This window comes from Austrofundulus limnaeus, unplaced genomic scaffold, assembly GCF_001266775.1.
Source record: "Austrofundulus limnaeus strain Quisiro unplaced genomic scaffold, Austrofundulus_limnaeus-1.0 Scaffold525, whole genome shotgun sequence".
In the NCBI taxonomy this organism is placed as follows: domain Eukaryota; kingdom Metazoa; phylum Chordata; class Actinopteri; order Cyprinodontiformes; family Rivulidae; genus Austrofundulus; species Austrofundulus limnaeus.
In genome coordinates this window covers 258,955-270,447 of record NW_013952927.1, presented here as the reverse complement: position 1 = coordinate 270,447, position 11,493 = coordinate 258,955, and the positions used below count along the sequence as shown (strand labels likewise).

Genomic DNA, 11,493 nt, shown 5'->3' with positions numbered 1-11,493 from the left:
GCAATAAAAGTTATATCATCTGCTTTTATTTTTTTATTTTATTGCATAACAGAATACCAAAGAGCGAAAATAAATAAATAAAATAAAATAAACTGGAGCACCACCAATTTACAATATTTCTTTTTATGGCCAATCATTTTCTGTGCTCCTTGTCTTTGATACATTTAAAACTGAATAAAGAAAATATGAGAAAAGTCTTGCTTGAAAGGATAAAGAATTGTGACCTTCATACAATTTAAGTTTAATTCACAAAAACAGAAACTTTTAAGTTTGATGGTKCCTGACGTTTATCATGTTGTTGCATATTGATGYCAGGATAAAAGAGAATAACTGATGTCATGATTATGATGCTTTAAGTTAATCTCAATTATATTTTAACGAAAACCCTTAAACTTCCTAGTTAGGCTTCAGCCACATCTTCATGGTACTCTGTCTTCCTGTCTCTTCAGACCTGTGTACTGGCTGGGTAATGAAACCCTGAGGGTGTCGGCTGCCCTTTTTGCTGAGAACCGTCKGAGATTGTGTCAGGGGTTGAAAGCTAAAGAAGGTTTGGTGCCAAAGTCTGTGGTGGTGCTGCAGGGAGGGGAGCAGAATCAGAGGTACTGCACAGACAGTTAGTTCATTCCTCCATAACCCCTAAACAGTCAATAAGTCTTTGTCATGACAACCTAAGAAAGTTGGACAGGGGGCATTTGTATAAACATAACCTTTGTTGATCTCTGATCCTTTCAGGAGTCTTTCTTTCACTGGGCTTTTGGAGTGACCGAGCCTGACTGCTAYRGAGCCATTGATGTGGACTCTGGGAGATCCATTCTTCCTAAACTGCCTGAAAGCTATGCTACTTGGATGGGAGAGTAAGTACCACTAATCCTCAAAGAGCTGTGTACGCTGCCAACACTCATCAGCTGTGAGGACAAGGATGAAAGCTGTGAATTTAGCCGTCAAGTTCTCAACCAGTCATATTTAATTTATTAAAAGGAATTATTTCAGACATTTTTTTTTTTGCTTTCACCCAAACATCTTACTGACATRTTTGACTGCATTATTCAAAAGGCTGCTCCTGTCACATCACCTTCACACAAAACTACCCAATAAACTGCATTCATAAAACATAAATGTTGCAGTCAGACATACAATTGAAGTTTTGATTAATGTTTATGACTTCTGTGGTTGGCTATTTCTGGAAAGCTAATTTAAATGCTAATTTGTGGGAACAATGTGCCAATTAGAAAATATTATGCATAAACTGTTCCTGATTATGTAAATGTAGCTGAATTTTGCGTGGAATATTGCATTTAAAACATACAGTAGTTAATAGAATAATCTGAAAAATAGATTATATCACAGTTCTTTCCTTCARAAGTATTAGCTATAAACCCAACATTTAACCTGAGCACTAAGTCATGTTTTGGATGCTGTCACCTACTAATCATTAAATGTCTTTACCTGGCACCTGGTTTTCTTTTAACCTGAACTCCAATCTTACTACAGTCTGGCAGCTTGATGAACTATAAAACAGATTGCATTAAGAGCTCCAGTATTTAATGTTTGTGTGACAGCCCTATGGAAAATCAATATATCTAAAAAATAAAATCGTCTTTTTCAGTGTTTCAGTTATACATAAGTCCATAAGTTTAACAAAAACAAAAACCAAAGCACAACAGTAGTCGCTTGACACAAATACACACCAATTTTATGTCTTAAAACAGCAAATACTGATTGTATCATGCATGATTAAGTGAGGTACGTATGTGCTTGTTACAGAGCGGGATGGGAGATGGTCATTTAATTTTAATTAATGTTTCTTTAATATCCTACAGGCTCTGAGAYGACAAATATTTGAAACTGAGCAATTGATATAAATTTGTGTCCTGATGCATCTCAGTAATCCAGAGAGGAGTAAAAGAAGCCATTTTTTGTGAAGAAAGACCGTCCATCATTAAACAGAGGTGGAGGCCTCCGTTTCCAGTTGTCCCCCTCCTACAGTACTGCCATTGCCAGTATCACTCCACCCCCTGTTAACAATAGGTGTTAATTAGGTGTCAGCGATAACCATGTGATGTGAGTATCAGTCACATGGAGGCAGGGCTTAAAAGCCTGAATTTTGCCTGAAACTCTCAGACTGAAGAAGTCTCTTGGAGGAGAGACGAAACGTTTCATTASAGAAGAACCCGTCCAGAAGACCTAYACAATTTTTTTCTTTTTGAWATAAATTTGTGTGATTTGAAAAGATCYGTGTGATTTTTTTCATACATCTGTACACCTGCAAAATAAAGAAGATTTGGTGTAGTTTACGGACGTTGTGTACAACTTGACAAGTATGCTGTTAGCAAAATAACTTATAAACCACTAGATGGATTTTAAAGAAACTCTCAGAAAATTATTATTATTAGCTCTCTTCAAGAAGCCTAATCAAAATGGCTGCCACAGCTAATCTACATAAAACACAATTGTGTACAACTCAGTGGATTGTATAGATATTGAGCAMATATTTGGTGTGATGGTTGCTGAGAGTCATCGACACATTTCCTGAGCTGTTAGAGATTTCACAAGGTCTTTGTTTTGTTATGATTGTCTGTATTGTTTTATTTTAGTTTCTGTCTTGTCATCTGTTTTCTTCCTCCTGTCTGCCTTTGCTCCAGCCCCGCCCACTCTCACCTGCTCCTCGTTTCTCTCCCAGATGTTTCCTGTTTGTGCTCGTTCTGTATTGTCCTGCCCTACCAAGCCTTGTGAATTTTTTTTTTTTTTAAACTGCCCTGACAGCACTATTTGTTTAAATAAATTTTGATTTTTGGTTCTTTTGAAACTGCCTGCATCATGGGTTCATTCCTGCCCGAAAATCATGACGCATTTAAACCTTTCAGATTCAAGGTGGAGGCCACTTTCTAGTTAGTTATTTGCTTTATTTATTATTTCTAATTCAACTAGATATTTGAAGTTCATTTAGAAATGTTTCACAACACCAGCTCTGTCAAAATCACTGGTTCAAACCAAACGTATTTCCTCCGTGCCTTTTTGGAGTCACGTTCTGTCACTCATGGAGATTTTGTTTTTAGTAAAAAGGATAGGAACTATTTTTAAAAACGATTTTGTAAATCTGATGTTAGAGTATAAAACGTGTGTTTGTSTGTTCATTGCACTTAGTTTTATCAGTGATCCTCGTTTTCACCTTGTTGGCAGGATCTTCTCTAAAGAGCACTTCAAGGTGAAACATGACGTTGATGAGGCGCACCACGCCTGTGATGTAAGCATGTTGATACTTTTCATTAAAGCTATTACGTGCACTAAATGAACGTCTGAGTTTGACTCGTGTCCAAAGTCGTTAATGTCCCTGTAATTATTCAGCAACAAACATTTTATGTGCCCTTCTTGGCAGAAATAAATGTTTGTTGTTCCAGATCGTTTGATCAATATGACATTTCCACTCAATCCATGTGCACACTCACACATATAGGCCAGTATGAGTGTTCTCCATCATTATGACGAAATTAGGGTTCAGCTCTGACTGAGCTCAGCTAACAAAAGTCTTGGCTGGCTTTTACTTACAATTAGATTTGCATTCCTAACCTGCAGCATCATTTAAATTGGCCCATTTAGAAAAGTTCACGCATTTTCAGGCTGAGCTAAATTGTCTGTTCTGGGAGTTTTTGGTAAATGTTTATCAGTGTTGTCAGCAGATTCMCGGGAGGGCGATAGAGCAGAGTTACAGCTCCAGAACTCATTTTGGACTACCTGAGTTACATGTTCATATATTCAAAATATTATATCCCCACTATAATGAAGAAACTTTTTGCCAAACAACTGAACTCTGAGAAGGTTAATTAGTCCAACGATCCTCCACTCGTTTTCATTTTTACGCTTTATTCTCATGACTCATTCTTCCAATACTTGCAGTATTTTCACATCTCAGTACCTGTATGACGTGTTAGATATCTTAATTAGTCACCTTTTTTWATCAAGTAGCAGCAGCATCTTAACACTGTAGGATTAAATTAGAAAAGTGGGATATGCGTCACATTCTCCAATACAAGAGCACTTGATAGTGAACAATATTAAGGTGTCAGTGCTGTGTGCAGAAAGACAGAAATATGTTCTCACTGAGAGTTCCAGATGGGATAATAGATGCGTTTACCCAAAAACTGTAAAAAAAACATCTCTCAGGGAGAAATCACATTCCATTCAATCAATCAATCAATCAATCAATCAATCAATCAATCAATCAATCAATCAATCAATCAATCAATCAATCACCTTTATTTAACCAGGTAGAGCCCGTTGAGATCGAGATCTCTTTTACAAGGGTGACCTGGTCAAGTGGTCATCAGCACACATCACATAGTAATTGACAAAGCATTTGCATTGATCAAAAAGAAAATAAGGAAAAAAGAAAACTACAATCACAGTAAGTAGAAGTTGACAGTTCAGAACCATCAGGATAAGACAGAATTCTTTAGGTATTTACAATTTCTGGTAGACTTGAAAAGATTTTTAGGTGAGAACAAATAAAAAGATAAATAAAAACAGACAGACATGGTTTGAGTAGAAACAGTTAAAAGTCGACAGTGACATGTATAATGGATAAGTAATGTTYAGAAACATCTGCAACGGTCAAGTTTCTTGATGACGTTATCTATCACGGTTGACATGAAAGATCTAGGAGGGATGAGTGTTGACAGTTTCAGATCTGTCTGTAAGTTGTTCCAGGCTGAGGGGGCTGCGAAGCTGAATGCTCTTTTTCCCAGTTCACTTCTGACAGGAGGAACTGACAGGAGAGTTTTTTCAATAGATACACGACAGTTTTYAATAAACAAATGCTGAGCTTTTTTTTATTGTTGTTCTTCATTCAGGTCCTGTGGTTTCCTCCTACATACCAAAAACATGCATGTTAGGTTAAATGGCCTGAACTTACACTACAGTCACTCACCTGTTTATACACACATTCACACACTAATTTTATGTGTAAAATTGTATGTATTTGAATGTGTTGATTTACTTTTTAAGCTGGTCTATTTTTATGGAGAGTTCACTGCATCCTATTTTTCCATTCAGGGGATTAGGACACCCCGCCCACCACACACACACTCACACACACACACACACACCACCACCACCACCACCACCAACAACAACAACAACAACAACAACAACAACAACAACAACAACAACAACAACAACAACAACAACAACAACAACTTTGTCAGGAGGAGCTAATTGTTCTAAGTGCATGCTGTCACAGCGTGATTTTATTAGACATAAAGTTATTTGCCTTGAGCAATGTTTGTTTTCTAGATGTGTTACCTTTATAAAAATTAAGTCCAATATTCATAACACACCAGAATTCTGAATTCTTTACAGTAAACATGAACAGATTCATATTTCTGCCAGTTTATTTGTAAATTCAAAACAATTCTTATCCCGGTGCAGGTGTTTCTGCTGGTGACAACAGTAAATGTTTCTAACACTCTGAGGTGATTACCAGCCATGGGGTTTTCAGGAAACAAATGAGGCCTTGAGCGCTTGTCCACACCTTGTTAATTCTTGGCCAATTGTTTAAACTGTGTTGTTGTGAACTCTCCAATCTCTTTTGTTTCAGTGCATCAAAATAGCTAACATGTTTATTAATGTTGGAATATTTCAGCTCTATCGATATAAACCTAAACAGCTGTTCACTTTAAAAACACATTGGAACTGTGTTTAGTTTATTCATTTCTGCTGGTCTCTGCTTTTCTGCCATAAGATTTGCTAATATAGGCCACGTACTGTACGTCAGTAATTTCAGCCAATTAGTCTGAGRACCCAATTAAGGTGGTGTAATGATTTTTTTTTAGAGTTCACAACTTTTAAAACAAATGTAACSTCACAGCCTAGCTGTGAAACCATATTCTTCCACCGACACTGAAAAAAACTTTATTAACCCTGGTAATTGTCAGATTTTAAATGTGATAAATGAGAAAATCTGTTTCTCCAGTTTAGCATTATTAGAGTTGGACGTGTGTATCTTTTAGGTTGACCTGAACATTTCATCGTTCAGTCATTCCATCAGAACAAGATTCAATTTAGAGATCATTTCTATGGGTCCAGAGTTGGGAATGACGTTCTGTTTTTATGACAYAAATTTAGAGAAATGTCACAAAAGTGTTTCAAGAATTTTTAGCAGTTTTAATTGTACTAAAGGGAAATAATGTCACAATGTTAGTCAGCTTTAGGTGGTGGATTTGTTCGAGACATTTAGGCTGCTCGGGGAAGGATTTCCTGAGAGACTACAGAATGACCTTTATTTCCAAAAAAAAACTGAAAGTAGATGAAAATTAATTCTTGACAGTTCATAAGTGCTTCTGTGGGTCCAACTTTTCAATTATTTCCCATCTGCAGTCCTGCAGACTGCAGATGTCCTGAGCTGAACCCAGCAGTTCTCCTGACACCTGTAATCATCGTGTTTTTATACATCATTACARTTTAAAATGTTTATTTGATTGATTACAAGCTACTAGCTCACATATCATATAAAATGTAAAAAAATAAAATAAATAACAAAGAACTGTGTGACAGGTTATAAAAACTGGAAAGCAAGTTGTTCTAAAATGTATAAACCCCTTGTTCGGATTTTACTGTGTGTGCCAAAATTTAATCAAATATAGAGTAACAACATTTGAAGTCACCTGGTGGAGGTGAATCAGATTACAGCAGCGAGGACAGAACTGACAGTGGGAGCTCCAGCTGTGAAGCCTCCTTTGATGGAATGAGTCTGTACAATCCTTGGCATTAATTTGCAGAAATATAATCAGAAATATATTTTTAGGGAAGTTATCTCTTTAAAATTTATAATCAGAAATTAAACAGACTGTTCGACAYACTAACATTTGCTGACAAGCTGTTTTGAATGAAAATCGTTTTAGCGAGAAATCTTGTTTGCTGCCAATGAACAGTAATGTTAGTTTTGTCTTCACATTTAGTCTTTAATCTTTTTTTCTAAGTGCACATAAATTAGCTTAAAATTTGCAAAATGTTCTGTTTGACTGTTATTACAATGCTTACTGGCAATCAATCTTACACCCAGGTGTGGCCGGTCCATAAGGGCACCCCACCTAAAACAAAAATTAATTCGCCCCACAAAGTAGTTCCTCCTAATAAACAATGTAAATAGTTTATTTTCTTTGCTTGCTATGTATTTTATTTAAATGAAATTTTAAATGGATTTAGTTATTCATGCTCAAATTTTTACTTATTTACAGTTGGGTCTATAGGGTCTTTTTTAAACTTATCTGTATGTGAATGACTGTGCTAATGTAGAGCTGTGGTTTTGAAATCATCTCAGTTTGACTCTTGTTTAAGGCCTTGGAGTTGAGATGCGTGGTTTTATGGGTTTATTTTTAATTAATATTACCCTGGCTACGCAAATCAGYAGATAAACGGTAATATGCATTCCTTTAAAGTGAATTTAACAGGCTTTCTTACAGCAYAATAGTGCTGATAAGCAACAGATTTCAACACATTTCATTACATTTTGTTTAACTGATTTTGTTTCCTCACATTGAACTCAACTGCTTTTGAAAAGTCAATAATTTACATCTACATTGCATCTTGTAGAGTTGGTCCGTCCTGTCTTCCCCTGTTTGTCACCATCTTCCGAGTGAACAACACTGTTTTATACCCAATTGGTGAGTGTGTATTATTTTTGTATACTGAACAATCAAATAAATTTAAGATTCTTTAAAACTCTTGAAATGATCTGTCGTAATAAGTTAAGTAAATGTTTGTAATTAGAAATAAGGTCTTCTCTGTACTTTTCTCTCTTTATTTTCCACTGTGGATTGAAATAATGAACTTCGTGCTTGTTTGGTTGTCTTTGTTATTAGAATTTGGACACCTCCAGACAAATTGACATTTCCAGAAATGAGGAAGAATTCTTTTCAGTCACACCTCTTGGAGAGCAGATCTGTATGAACCCTCTGCCCTCTCCTCTTGTAGCTGACAAGACTCTCTTTTTATGGCCTTTCAAAAAAAAAAAAAGAGGAATAAGTGTTTCTTCTGGTTACCTTTGGCTCAGATTTAATAGATTCCATAACTACACAAATAAATCTGGTCCCAAGCAATGTGACAAATCAATGTGAAGGGTATGACTCAGCTGCCTGCCTAGAAAACAACAGTTTAAATCAAAATTTCTGGTGCAACTCRTCGTAGGTTGGAACCAGTTCAGACACACTGCAAAACCCAAGTGAGAGAGTTCTCCATAGAAATGACATTTTGCATTATTTTAGATGCAACATTCTGGAAAATTATTGCTCACAAGCTGATTTAGAGGTGGTTTTATTTATTTATTTATTTATTTATTTATTTATTTATTTATTTATTGTTTTTGCACCAGATGTTAAAAATTAGTTCAGAACAATGTCTATTTTAGACTTTATGTTACTGATATTGTATCGTTTTGCTTAAGGTTAAATGTGAATGCTGCTTAACTTGTATATTTATTATCACATCGTAATAAAAAAGTTGTTGACGTTGTGTTTGCAGTTGTGTTTCTTAGACTGACAATAAGCTGGAAGTCCTGCGCTGCACCAACAGGATTTCCAGTAAAGATCTTCTTTCAGTAAATAAAATTTAATTAGCTTACAATGTAGTTCCTAACTGTTCATGCCTGACTGTTTTTACAGATACGTTTGTTTGCTGTTAATTTAATTAAAAGCAGTTTGTGTCTAGTTCTGTGGCTTAGTGAAAAAGAACATAACGTTTTTTTTTATTATTATTTCTGCCAATACTGTAAAACGTCTCAAAACTTGCTTATCATGCAGGGTTTATTTATTATTGTTTATTTATTCATTTGTAGTTTAGGAAGTGTGTAAAACCAGAAAAAAATAATGACATGGAGAGGTTAGTTATTTCTTTRTCTACTGGATTTATAAGTCTTTAATGACAAACAGGACATGAATGCATTTTAGTTATTCTACAACATATATAAATGAGAGCCAATTACATTTTTGCCTTCAAAACTTTTGCAACTGCAGTKAAATTGTACATTTGAAGCTTTATAATGGTGTTGTCTGCCTTGATCAGTATGTGCTCTGCATGTCTGCCATGGTCCTAAACAAAGAGAAACACCACAACAGGTAAATAAGACTTGGAAGGATCTAGTTTATTTTTGGCAGGTCACACATGAATCATTTGTAAATTATAATGAATAAAAGTGTAAAAAGCTTTTCTCAAAGCAAAATATGTCTCAAATGCTTATAAAAACTCCACATGTCAGAGTTTTGATGTTTTCAAGAAAAATAAAGCTTTGCCTGATTTAGGTGTGTGCAGACTTTTGACTTTTATTGCTGTTGAACAAAAACCAAAATGACCGGAGTGATGTTTGACTGTCTTTTAATACTTTGTTTTTCTTTTCAAAATATGCTTGTTTTGAAGGTGTGAGGTGGGCTGACATGCACCACCCGGCTGTCAAGGTTCACCAGGAAGAACACGTTAAATTCGGCATCTGTCGAGGACGTGTTGAAGGTCCACCTGGGCTCCGTCTTCATGCCCCATGGCCTGGGACACCTGCTGGGGCTTGATGTGCATGGTGTGTGGGGGTTATCCTGAGGTGAGAAGAGGGTGCTTAAAATTCTGAGAGTGTGCTCACCACCACCTCGTCTGCAGCTGAGGACGTAACAAAGACAGCTTTGAGTCAGCTGGAGAAAGAAACACATTCCTGTTAGTTAAATATTGATGTGTCATCTATAATTAAACAGACTGCAGAAGTGAGCAGGTAAAAAGTTCAGGATGAGGGCAGGAGAGTCTGAACCCTGGACACAGATGGTTTCCTGCTGCGGTGAACGAATTTGTTCTGTTTTGACAAGTAAAAGGAAGAGCAGTTCAAACGATGCTGCTGTCAGACGCTGATGTTAGGAAAGATGCTGTTTCAAACTGACCTAAGATGAATGCCGAGTTCAGTCTGTGGAGAAACATGACAAGCAATAACTTCAGTGTCTTTTGGAGAGCAACGCTGAAGAATTTAAACATGATGGCTTAGTGTAATGACAAGATTAGCTGGGTTCTTCTAAGTGGATGAGAGCACTGATATATAACAGCTTTGTTAGTCATCAGGTTCAGGTAACTGTAAAAGTGCCATAAAAGTACTTTGCACCTAACAGTATTAAAAATGATTTTTTTTGTGTGTTTAAGCATGTCACCGAGCCTGGATGGGCCGCCTGGTCCAGGAGTGGATGGTTCTCACTGTGGACCCCGGCATTTACTTAATCAACCACCGGCTGGACCAGGYCCTGGCTGATCCCACCCAGAGCTGCTTCATCGACAATCAAGAGCTGGCTCGATTTTGAGGGCTCACTTTATTTTGTCGGTCTTTTGGTTTGATTCAACCGGGACACAAGGATAGATGTTAACTGCATAAATTCTAAACAAGTATCATTATAAACTGATGTTGGGATTGTTTGGTGTAAGTGTCTACAGATGTAGTTTAGTGACAAATTTAAATTTGTTGCAATGTAGTGAGGAAAAAAAGATAAATTCTACTTTTTGATGCATATTTTGCATTGAATGATTGAGCTCATTTGTAGTTCGATTGCATTTTTGATTCACTAAGCTCATTAAATAAATGTCTACTGAGATTGATTTTGTTGAATGCCTTCTAATCATAATGTCACTGTTGTGTGTAGACGAGGACGACATCGCCATGATGGCTGATGGTATGGAGCACGATGGAGGAACTCAACACATTTATGGCCGACTCTGCCAAAGCTTTCAGCCCATTTCTCAGTAACTGATGGCAAATATCCAGGCTGTATGCTGCAGTGTCACAGCTACTCTTCATGAAAATGTATACTTTAAAGATTATTTTTATACTGCATTCGAATACAGCTTTCAAAGTAATGCGACTATTCTCACAAATACAAGAAATATATTTTTCAAGGGAAGGGAACAAACTTTATCGTCCTTTAAATAAAATGAAATGTCATTTTTCAACCATGTGCAGAGTTTATGATCTGGTTATTTAAAATGTAGGCTWTTCATAGGTTTTAGACAAGCTGCAACAAAATCTCAAACAGTTGATATTTAACAACATAAATCCTAATATCAGCAGAAATAAAATTTTGTTACATTCAGCTTCATTGTTTATGTTATTATTATTATTGATGTTGTTGTTGTTGTTGTTGTTGTTGTTGTTGTTGTTGTTTTTGTTGTTAATAATCTATCTGAAGTCTTATTTACCTCTTTATGACCAGATGAATTTATGTAAAACCTGACACATAAAACTTTTGAAGTAAAAAAAAAAGGTATGCCTTATAATTACTGTGATTGTGTTGTAAGCAGAACGTTGGTCCAGCATCATCAGTAATGATTTTTGTTCATAAGTTATGATTTTCTAATTTGTTGTAATGTTTCTGATTCGCATCATTTTTTTCTTTCCTCTATTTAAAATGTTAAACGTTACCTCTCATCTACTGTTGATTTGCACTACAGTCGACGATGTCGTGTTGTTTTTGTTCAGTGTCAATA

General features: G+C 36.0%; 1 long non-coding RNA gene across 1 annotated transcript; it reads left to right on the top strand.

Annotated features, from left to right (window-relative positions):
• Positions 1-3,180: 3,180 nt before the first annotated feature.
• Positions 3,181-10,962, top strand: LOC106530481 (uncharacterized). The gene is made up of 4 exons (XR_001311792.1): positions 3,181-3,244; positions 7,588-7,658; positions 9,406-9,559; positions 10,162-10,962. It is a non-coding gene; the product is annotated as an uncharacterized LOC106530481 (long non-coding RNA).
• Positions 10,963-11,493: the final 531 nt, after the last annotated feature.